The sequence below is a fragment of the Haemaphysalis longicornis genome, unplaced genomic scaffold (assembly GCF_048455015.1).
Source record: "Haemaphysalis longicornis isolate Haplotype H1 unplaced genomic scaffold, Haemaphysalis longicornis Haplotype H1 scaffold_15, whole genome shotgun sequence".
Taxonomy (NCBI): Eukaryota; Metazoa; Arthropoda; class Arachnida; order Ixodida; family Ixodidae; genus Haemaphysalis; species Haemaphysalis longicornis.
The window spans coordinates 3,629,743-3,642,138 of NW_027526257.1; positions in this window are offsets into that span (position 1 = coordinate 3,629,743).

Consider the following 12,396-nt stretch of genomic DNA (forward strand, 5'->3'; position numbering starts at 1 on the left):
TTGCTGGCTAAAAAATAAAACGACAGCACGTAGATTGAAAAAATGGGGCTCTCAAAGACACCCAGAAATACATGTCAGAATGTGCACTGCAATTATTACACCACGTCTTCAAAAAGCACATGTTGCTTGTCCTTTATGTGTCCGTTTTGCCGATGGGCTACCCTTATTGCCTGATTCTTTTACAAAAGATTGTCCAGAGTAGAATATGTGCAATTGCAATTCACTCAAAGAAAACTCCAGGAATTTGCGAAGTTCTTTAGGTATCCATTTCTTTCGTTATGGGGCTAAGCTTAGATGTTACAACATTATAGTAATTTGTGCTAAGTTGCGTTCTTAGTTGCAAATTTGTAGCGAGAGTTTTTTAAAACACGGCCGGAATGCTAAAGGCAGCAATGCTACAAACGTTCATTACAACCGACACTTGCAATGCAATTGAACGAGATGACCATCACTCCCACGCAGCATTGTTTCTGTGCAGCGCACGCTAAAAAAGTGGGATTCTGCGGCAACGCACGGGCCGCAAACACCAAGTTTCGGAGCATCTGCGTCGATCGTGGCGCTGGAATTCAACCTGTCCACCACTTAACCAGGGCGCGGTATTTTGCGTGTCCAGCCAAGCAGCGGCCCCATACTATCCCGTACTATCCCTTTCGTGCTATCTTGTTCGCCCTGGCTGAAACCCTGTCCCAAAAGGCTATGTCCCCGTGTTATGCCATGCTCTCCAGCAATCTCCCCGCCTTGCTGTTGTTCAGCGCGGAGTATTCCAGTGTTTTCTGTTGTCTCAAGCGTATTCCATCGCTCTCCTATGTAAACCGCGGGGTTTTCCGATAGGGTGAGTAAAAGATTTTGCAGCAATACTGAACGGTCTGTCATGTGACACTTTTGCAATGAATCTAAAATTCTCTTTCACACTCTAAAAATCTGCAGGGACTACAACATGATCTGTCGCACTGCAGCTAACAATAGTTATTACGGAATGCTGGATGTAGTGGCTGAAGGAAAGCCTGTGGTGCAACAGGAATTTCTGTAGTGCCTAAAGCGTGTTGCACAACAGACTTTTTTGAATTACAACAGAAATTCCTCATGCGACAGACATTTTGTAGTTCTACTACAAAGGCTTTTGTAGTGGGACTACAGAATATCTGTCGCATGATAGATATGTCTGTTATACTACATAACTTTTTCTCGTACGACAGACATTCTGTCGTCATACTACATAGATTCCTGCCTCACAACAGAGCATTCTGAATTCCCAACAGAAATTCCTATTGTGCGACAGAAAAGCCTGTCGTACGACAGATTTTCTGCACTTGTACTACAGAAATTTCTGTCACGCGACAGACCATCCTGTAGTCCCAACAGAAATCCCTGCCGTGCGACAGAAATGTCTGTTGTGTTTTTCGACTGGGTTATCGTAGTAATGGTAAGTAAGTACAGTTAACTCCCGTTAAGATGAACTCCAAGGGACTATAATGGTTTGTTTTTCTTCTTAGAAGTTCGTCTTAGCAGTCGCCCTACCAACAACGAATCGGTAGCACGCCCAGGAGCAAGCAAACATCTTGCGTAATGACAGTGAATGAAGTATACTTACAGTGAAGGAAACAAGGCAAACACGATATTTCTTTAAATGCTAAGCTTCATAGAAGGCTCTCTTTAAGTGTCTTGCCTAGATTTATCCAGTCCAAGTGAGGACTGAGAGCGTACACCCGCCACCAGAAGCGACAGCACTGCAGAGAGAGAGAAGGAAGTCCTCGCGTTCGCCGCGGTGACACGGTGTGAGTCGCGACGCAAACCTACGCGAACTAACGCGCTCCCGCTGAGAAACGTCATTGGCCAGGAGAACTGCTACGTTCGTAAACAGAAAGCCTCCGTCATCCCTTTTACTTTTTTAAACTCTTACTTTAGCGTCTCTCTCCTCCATAGCAGAAGGGCCACAAAATTCGTCCTTGCTCTTTTTTTTCTTTGATTTACCGCTGGTTGCACGGGTTCAAGGCTGGGAGATGTGGTATGATTTATCAGCGTGTCTTTTTTCTCGCTCTCTCTTGTCCTCCGTGGTGCGAATTCGCTTCGCGCTCTGGTTTCGTTTTACTTTTCTTTACTACTCTTTCGGGCCGCACCAAGCCAAGACTGCCATGTCCGCTACCCAGAAAAGCCAGAGGGGGTGATCACACCAAAATTTCTTCGAATTAACCAGAGTACGTTCAAGGCTGTTCGTCTTAAGCGGAGATTTTTTTTTCATTGGGCATAGAGAAAACTAAACAAACATTCCTACTTTGTTCGGCATACTCGAGAATTTGTCTTAACCGAGTTCGTGTTAATGGGAGTTAACTGTAGTTATGAGGGCAGATTAAAAAGTACATGGAGGAGGAAGGTAGATTAGGGTAAATTTAATTCAGAACTTTAATAATTGGTGATTAATTGCAATGGCTAGTAAGATTGAAAATGATGGATTACGACTGAATATTATGATTATGGTGTATTAAGCTAGCATGTGATAGATTAAGTTGGCCCAACATAAACTAACTTGATTCAAGTGAATAGGGATGGAATAAATTATTAGGGATAATTTAGATAGCTTAGGTGGATTATAAAAGATCGAGATGAAGTTGAGAGGTTAAAGATGGAAAAAATTAAAAGGCAGTAAATATGGGGCTGGGGCGTAGGCGGGTGTAATTGTATTTAAAAGAAAACCGAAACCACAGCACCCGCAGGCTTCCATTTTGAAAACTCGTAAGCACACTTAGGTGTCACAAGATATTTTTTTCAGCTGTGTTTATACACTTACGTTTTTTTTGCCGTTCAAACAAAAAGAAACATTGTTCCCGTACACTCTGTAACGAAGGATGACAGGCGAAGCTCAATCGAGAAAATTTTTAGCCACATAGCTGAACAAAACACTTCAATGACCCCAGCTTTATTCTAGCGGAAATACATGGAGCTCTCCCTTTCTCTCCCGCGTCGATGGCATTGTACCATTTCTGTGACGCACCAGCCCAATCTGCTCTACCAGTCAACGCCTGAGAGGAATCATTGGCCTTTTTGATATTCTCGTTAAAACCTCCCGCAAGCACAGCGGGCACGACATGAGTACGGGCATAAAAACTTTACTTGCGAACGCACACCCCTGCTCCCTACACTCTCAACCTGTGTGACGCGCAAATAGGAAACTCTTAATTAGCGCTGTCTTAGAAGGGAGACACGATCCAAAAAGTCGCTCTGAAAGGGTTTTAGGCTGAGTAAGTAATATTGGTAATATTGGGTGGCGACTGCGTTCTCAGCTGCTTAGTGGCTGTTCATTCGGGTGACATTCGCCGCTACTCCATCTGCTGAAACTTCAGGCAGTAACGGCGGCAGCAGTGGCTCTACATTGTTTTGGTGCACATTGACGCTTTTGTACAGGTCACTGCTTATTCATTTCTCTCTGCTCTTCCTCCAAGCTAACGAAATGCGTCCGCTCCATAGCGAGTTCAAACTTAAAAACCCTAGAGCTTTATTCTAGTTCCCTAATATTGGGCTGTCGGTCCTCTGACATCCGTCTGTGTAACACACCAACATATACCCAAACCACTCAATTTTGGATGGCCGCTGACATGGTCAATTGAGCCATGAGACTCCCAGCAAAAATTGGGCCCATCTCCCCGCGAGGGGGACTCGAGTAAATGCGTCGCATAGGGGGTGGGTGTATTGCGTTAACTTTTAGTGTTTGGGGAGTTGGTGGTAGTGAATGCGTTGCATCAGCAGCTTCTTGACGTAGTTTGAATGCGTCAAGGATATAAGGCGCGTTCGTAGCCTTCCATTCTGTGTCAGCCTTGTGGCGCAGGGGTTAGAGCACCATGTACATTGCGTTCCGCCCGCAGGGTCGAGGAATCGAAACCAGGCGCCGGATAGTATTTTTGTTTTATATAGTGTAGGGGGAGGGGTGCGGACTACGACTACGGACGTCAACGCGGGTGACATCGTGAGTTAGCGAAATGCTCTGCATTTAAAACGGGTATGCCGATGGTGAGGGCATGATGTGCAGCTGTGGGTGCACGACCCTACCTTCCACCCCAAACCCGTGGACGTATAAACCGGCAACCAGGGATGGGCGCATAATTAGGCGTGAAATACACCTGCAGAACTTCACTCGGAGCGCCTTTCCTGCTGAAGAGGAATTATTGGCTCCCGCTGGCGTTGCATCCGGAAAAGTTGTTCTGCAACAGAGAGTGATTCGTAGCGCCCTGACGAGAGGAAATTTGAGGTGGCAACGGCGGTGGTTAGATGTGCGGCGACAGCGCCGTTCGGTTCATCCACGCCAATTCGTACTTCTATTCATTCTACGCAATCATCTGATAACAGCGCCACCACCGTTATCAGCCAGTCAAGCAACTTGAGAAGGAGGCATCGGTGGTGACGGGGGGATAACAAATGTGACAGTGGCGTTGACATTGGCGAGAAGAAGCCTCGGAGAGGCAACGAGTAATGTTGCTTCACCAGAATGAAAGCTGGGGGAGGGGTGTTAAGCATATACTACTTAGCAGTAGAGGTGTTTCAGATGTCTTTCTGGAGTCTCAATTATTGCATAATTGATATCATAACTTTGGAAGAGACAGAAATAATACCCTATAATGTGCCGCTACTCCACTTGCATGGAACGGAGAATGGGCGTCACGGAACTGACTCGTTGTATCAGTTGACAAGCGCCATCCCTCATTTTTGCCTCTAGAAGTCAGCATTTGTTACCTAATCGAAGAAAAGAAATAATTTGTTTTTGATAAAAACATACCTGGGCTGTCCAGACGACGTTCACTTAGAGGGAGCTAGGCAAATTGACTGAGTGGCTGTTAAGAGAAATTCAAAATTTTATTTTATTGTACAAGCCATTCCCACTATATAGAAACGAGCCAAACCGGTTAAAGGTTTACAATCCACAAGAAATACGCAGGCAAAGCTGACCGAGCATGGCACTGTGAAGTCAAAATTTATTTTTATATAACACGCATAAGAAACACGCATAAAGTGGTCAAGGAATCATTAGGTAGGATGAAAAATCATGGTAATACTGATAAAGCACTAATAAACATTGCAAGATGCCGAAATCTGCCCTACAGTGTAAAGACGTTAAACAAATAGCAAAGATAGCTCCCGTTCTCCGTACGTGTGGTGAATACTTCGTAGCGTTTGCAAATTCCCCGCCCCTGATAACCCCACACATGCTTTAGAGAAAGCTCGTTTGAATGCCAAACAAAGTGAGAAATTGGGCTAGAGCTGTTCCACCCAAGGTGTGCTTTCAGGTACTCATATCGTGTGCATGCATATCACTCCATTTCTTTGAGGGGCGGCGAAAGAACTTTGATGAGAAAAAATGTAACAATGCGCCGTATAAGTGATTTTGTGAGGCGACTTGATTTTCGGCCAAATAACCCTTAAGAGCGAGAAAAGGTGTGGAAGACTTGCAAAACAAAAATGACTAGACAAGCACTTACTTTTTTTGTTTTTCAAGTGTTCGTCGGCCGTTTGCGCTGTACGTCTTCGGTTTACTCTATAAGGGGAAGACATTGATCACAGTAACGAATTTTGCGGCCACAAAAAAGTAACTCACTGCGCCCTGTTTGTTTGGTGTCTTCGCCGCTTTAGTATATAACCTAATATTACTGGTGGAATAGGGGAAAATAGCTTCACTTGAGTATAGCAGGTCATCCACGTAGAAATTATGCGTTTGCTACACCTTTTCGCCCGCCCAAAGGATATGTAGGAATTTTATTGCATTTTAAAACATGCAATCTTCAACAGTTTTTTTATCTCGCGCAGGACGTATACATCTTTTCACTCAAAGAGAAACTTGACCTGAGTAAGTTATTCGCCAAGGTATCGAAACTGGAATCTAAGTTTTTTATAGAGCACGCCATCGTCGGAGAAAACACCTTGGAAGAAATATTTATTGCGTTGGCAAAAGAAGCTCAAACAGATGTAAGTAATCGTAAAAAAAGATTTATTTTCTATCGAGATTTGTGTGCTTAGTTCGGACAATAAAATGCTACGTGTGTATTCATTTTAAACGTCTCGGCTGAAGGTACACGTTGCATACAAAAACTATTGTATTTTTTTGTACTTTGTGCGGCCCTAAATGCAAGGACAACAGCGTAATCGGAGCCATAAGAAGCATTTTTGTTCACTTTTCAATAAATTCGCCTTAAAGAAGGAGATATTGTGAGCACTCATGGCGTTCCATTAATGTGATGCGCAGCGCGAGCGATACCGTCACTATCACGGCCAGTGTGAGCCCAAAGGGGTACACTTTCCAATCTCTTCTACTCACACCCCATCGTCATTACCATCTGCAACAAATCATCATCATCACCACCAAATTGGTCTCGCACTTCCCGGAATGTTCATTCTGAGAGTACAATAGACGTCTTCTCCGATACCACGTTCCTTGCTCAATCAACATTAACAGGCAAAAGATATGCTTCTCGCATATTGGTCTACCCAAACTAAGCAACGTATCTTGCGTAATTCCACTTTATTTCCCTCGATGTTCGCCAATACCCTTCTTTGTGGGAGATTACAAAGCCCTTACAAGCGAAAAAATTGCTCAGCATTGCAACGTGTGTGTACTTTACCGCTGTATTACCGAAGCAGGGTGCGGTGGCGCACCCAATTCTTTATTATCTACAGAAGCACGCTGTTCGAGGGGTAAATACGGTGGTGATGCGACATTAGGAGTCTACGAACGTATGTACATCAGTACGAACCAGTTTTTTGCTTGACACTTGGCATAAATGCATTTATCATTTTGGTGAACGTGGGTGTAGAATTATTTCAGCAGAATTTACGGGGCCGTGAGCACATTTTCTCAGCGTATAAACGTATACTGGTATGAAGCGGGCTCAATTGTGTACTTGTAGGCCCTGCTCGCGAGTGTGTTTACCGGTTGCATTGCGTCCTCAGACAGGTTGCCAGTGGGCGCCGGTGCGCGGATGTTGTCTAAGCCGCAATACTCCACAGCAGCTCGATATCCCGCAGTTTTATTCTTCCCTTTGAAGGCAAAGTGACACACGGCACCCACTGTTAGAGGACATACATATTACAGTGAAAATGGTGATGACTAGAATTTCAAGGAGGTTCCGCAGACCAGCTCCCAAAAGCGCAAGGCATTCGTGTGCCAGTGTACTTGAAGCGTGCGGCGTTTGTCTACGTCGTTGGTTTCTTTGTTGCCGTGTTTAATTCTCCTATTTCCTAACGAAAACCCGCTGCCGCCGAAACACGTTGCTTCTGATGGGCGTAGTAAGGGTAACACAGAAACTAAATCTGTTATCTGTGACGAGGAGACCTAACTACAAAATGCGCGCCATCCGTACAAAGCATTTTCTTAGCTTACTCGCATACACCAGACACGATGTTTTAAAGGCGGAACTTTCCCGAAGGGTCTCTGGAGTAAACAGTCATTCATTGTACACACTGGCCAAGAAATCCCATCCTGTACTTCAGCGGTTCAGTAGTGAAATAGCTAGGGATGCATAAACTCTCGAGCGCTGCTCATGCCGTTTCCTCCTCCGGGACCGAGGATAGTTGTGGCCCATACCTCTGCCTTGGTTGAGGCTTAACTGAAGGTGTTACTTTAGATGGCTTTACGCCTGGCTGTTAACCAAGCGGTTCATTCCGTGTTCGAAATTTTCGTGGGATATGCGCTTCTGTAAAATATTCCAGCCAAACATTTGAGTAAAGCTGGCTCGTATTTAATACGTTTGAAACTGATATCATTGAAAGTTCGGTTTTGCCACGTTGTGTATCGACCGGCTCAGACTGATTAACGAGGGAGAGCCGTTCGTTGGTTGCACAAACTGCGCATACACACACGGAAAATTGTCAAGCGAACCACACCAGAAACAAAACGAGTGGAATCCAAACAACCGTATGTTAGATAGCACTCAATGAAGTCTGCACGAACTTCGCCGGCACTCCTAACCAGACTGTAATAATAAAGCAATGAGATTTCTATCTCTGTATGGTCCCTTCAAAGACCTACGCGCGAAACATAGGTTCACCACTCGCTTTTCTCACGGGCCTGTCCTACCCCGGTTGACAGTGCTTACGTGGCATACCCATTGCGTTTCCAAGACGCGGTTGTAGTCGTAGTCGTCGGGCCCGGTGGAGCTGCCGGCCTCGTTTCGCGCGGTCGTTCTGGGGATGCTGCCCAAGGCGCTTGTCCCTGCGTGGGTCTTGTGCGGCCACCCTTGTGCCAGTCCACTGGGTAGGAGGCAGCCCCTCTGCTTGGCGCCTATCATTGTTACAATGCAGCAGGAGGCAGAGACACCCGAGAGGATCCGGAACGTCGAAGTCTAAAGGCCGTTAGAGCGTGTTGACGTGCGCAGATGATCGGCACAGGCGCCCGATCGTGTCCGCTGGGACCGTCAATGCATAGATTTGTGGCGCTACTTTCAGGCTACGGCCGAAGTGCAGTCAGCCCGCTAAAGCCCAGCCTTCAGTGGCTTAGACGAGGCCTGGAGACGTCTCCCTGGTTCGCCCCTCCCAGTTTGTCCGTGGCTTGTGCCGCGTGCTCCTGCTATTCTACTTCCTCCCCCTCCGTCCTCTTTTCGCGGACTTAAAAACTTTGTCACGGCATTCGCGGCATGCTCTGCTAGGTTGGCTGTGACAGGCGCGCTCTTAATGTTCGCGGCTTTCTGTAATTCGTTCACTTCTTGGCGGCATGTTCAAAATCGTGGCGATCTTCTTGTCCTTCAACCCTTAGTTAACACCTGTCATCCCCATAGCCATCGGGGATTTTCAAATAAAAAATGATAATTTGCTGCCCTCTCGTCTCTTTCTGACGGATACTGAATGTTTGGCAGTGACGTTACCAGTTCGCTATCTTTGCACAACCGTGCTATCATTTTGTACGTGAATATAATATTACTACTGAGGAATTACTCTCTTCTCCCATGTAAAACAAGCAACGTCCTTACATTTAAACGCATAATTATGTTTGGTATTTACGGTAACGAAAGGCGACAACCACTTTTTTCTTAAAACAACGTAAAGAGAATAAAAATACGCATCACTAATATTTAGTTTCTTAAACCACACTAGGGCATTATGAATGAATACTTTTATCACCGCTTCATAGGAGATATAGCCATGAGAGCAAGGTGATAATTTGAACGCGTAATATTACTCGTGCACCCGACTATATCACGATGCGCTTCCTTCAGTTCGTACTTCCGTCTCTTTCATAGGCCCGGGGAATAAAATCAAGGTCCCCTTAACCCCGAGTAGTCCGAGTGGTGCTGGCTACCACGCCCAAGTGCAGAACAAAAAAACCTTAGCATAAATATCCGAGAAAGTGGTGGGGAAGCAGTCCCGCTGGTAGTGTTTATCGCACCAGACTGGTATTCTGGAGGTCGTGGATTCGGATCCCACCCGGCGTGAATTTTTTCATCACTTTCTGACTCCAAAAATTCTTCATATGTTTCTATGACCTACCGCGTTCTCCCCTTTGATTCCTGAGGTTTTCTTTACTGGCAACCCTTATTCTGTCTTAATTCAGCGAGCCCCTCATTTCCCATTTCTAATTCGCTACAGTATATATATATATATATATATATATATATATATATATATATATATATATATATATATATATATATATATATATATATATATATATATATATATATATATATATATAGAATATAAAAGCCATCACCCGAGACACTGCAAGCAAGAGATCTTTGTAGGACAAGCCACCAGGCTTTGAAGAGTACGCAGTGATGACAGTGACTACGTAGAGCACCTACATAAACTCAAGTCCACCCTTATTAAAAGGAACCACCCCAAAAGCTCGCTCGATCAGGCGTACTAACGTGCATCTAATCTGAAATGGGATGACGTGCTAAACAAACAGCGACAAAACGAAAGCGCCAAGTGGCCTGCCCTAATTAAATTTACAAACACCCTTCCAAACGTAAAGAATGTACTGCGCAAGTACTACCCCATTTTAGCCAGTAACGACCGACGTAGAAAGACTTTCCCGGAAGCCCCAAGGGTTACCTACCGTAGAAACAGGAATCTAAAAGATATTTTAGTGCATGCTAAAACAGGGCCTTCAAAGCAACCAGTCATAGCCAGCTGCTCTCCCCCACAGATGCAAGACTTGCAGGCACCTGCAGACCGACTGCATTGTAAAAAGCACAGTCACTGATTATGTCCACAAGATTAATTCAAGTTTTACGTGCACTTCAACCAACATTGTGTATATGTTGGAATGCTCAATGTGCCACAAACAGTATATAGGCGAAAGGAGTCAACCTATGAGCCTACGCCTTAATGGTCACCGGGCAGATACTCTTAGCAAATCCTCCATAGCTGTAGCGGAGCATTTCAACCAACCAGGCCACAATTTTGATGATTTTAAGTTGTATATATTTCAGGCAAACCTAAGGTCTCCTAGGGACAGGAAATACCGAGAATCCTATTAATGCGTCTAGGGCAACTTGGAATCCCTGCGATATTCACCGGGAATACAGAAATAGGCACTGTCTTGCATATAGCTTATTCAAAGACTATTACCCCTCCCTCTGGTCTTTACCTGGTCACCTAATTTTTTTTTTCATTTCTTAGCTTCTAGCTTAATACTCGCCCGCATCTCTCCAACCTTTGCTTTTGGAATTCCATTTTATTTATGTTATTTCTCTCTTTTTTTACTCCGCTTGGTCTTGGGCCGCGTACGTCACTCTAACTTTATCTTTTCGTTTTTGAGTTTCAGGACAGGCCTGTTCCAGGAATGTTGCCGTGGGTGACACGTGGAATTTCAGTTGCCGGATCATTGCATTTTCTTTTTTGGTGTGTGGGTTTGTGTGGTTTCCCTCCCTGTTCTTTTTTTTTCTTTTTTTTTCATTTTTCCTTGAACTAGTTAATCCCCCGTTCTCTACCTTTCCTTTTGACCTGGGGCTTGCAGATAGTTTCTGATAAAGACCCCACTCTCCCCGCCTGGTCTGCTTCCGGCGGTTCTTAGAACCTCTCCATATCCCCGCGGCGGGTCAACAAACATCCTCTCATCCTTTCTTTCCAAAAATTCCCCGAATATCAACCCCCGGCTGACTTCCCTGTGACCTACTTCGCGGCTCAAACTATGCAACCTTATTTGCCCCTCAATATCTCCCCTTACATACTCCCAAACCAATCCGCTTTCTCAATTTCACTTCCTTCTTTCCTTCTCCCCTCTCACCTGGGGACCTACCCCTATATAAAGAGTGCCAGCCAGGCGAGAGATCGCCCTGAAGAAAGCAAGTCTCTTTGCTGAAACGTTGGCAACAATCGTTTTTTTACCTTGTTCAAACTTTTCTTTTCTTGTATATATAAATATATATAAATATATATATATATATATATATATATATATATATATATATAGAGAGAGAGAGAGAGAGAGAGAGAGAGACGGGACGAGGGACTCGTAAAGATACATATCAAGGTTGCAGTCGTCATTGCCAGTGCTATTCGGCTTTTTTCGAAATATTTAATAGGGCCGAATTCCGTGTGCTTGCCACGCTTCTTTGATTCATTGATAAATAAGCGAAAATATAAGTCGAAAAAAAATCCGCCGCTTTTCCGAGAGCGGGACTCGAACCCACATCTCCGCATAACCGGTGTAGTGCGTTCGCCATTACGCTATCCACACAGCGGCTTCTCTCTCGACTTTAAAGCGGGGGTTTATATTTACAAGAGCTCTGAGGCTGGTCAACTAGCGCCGTTCCTCGACTACCGCGGGAGACGTAGAACGTCTTCTTTCCCAGCGGCCGCCACGTAGAACGTGGTCGGAGGTCGGGGTTAGCAATTGGCATATCCGAACTGCTGGAGCCAGTGCCTCGTAATGCATGTAGCAGAACAGAGAGATACGGGACGAGGGACTCGGTAAAGATACATATCAAGGTTGCAGTCGTCATTGCCAGTGCTAATATTTCCTTCTATATATAACTTTATATAACAAAAGAAAACATTGAACAAGCTAATAGCACGATTGTTGCCAACGTTTCAGCAAAGAGACTTGCTGAAACGAACGTTGGCAACAATCGTTGCTCCCTATATATATATATATATATATATATATATATATATATATATATATATATATATATATATATATATATATATATATATATATATATATATATATATATATATATATATATATATAGGGAGCAACGATTGTTGCCAACGTTTCAGCAAGTCTCTTTGCTGAAACGTTGGCAACAATCGTGCTATTAGCTTGTTCAAAGTTTTCTTTTGTTATATAAAGTTATATATAGAAGCAAACACAAGAAAACAAAACTCCGAATCGAACAAGGTCGACACCACGATTCGATTGTTGCTAACGTTTCACAAAGAGACTTGTCTTCGCCACGTCCTTGACGAAGG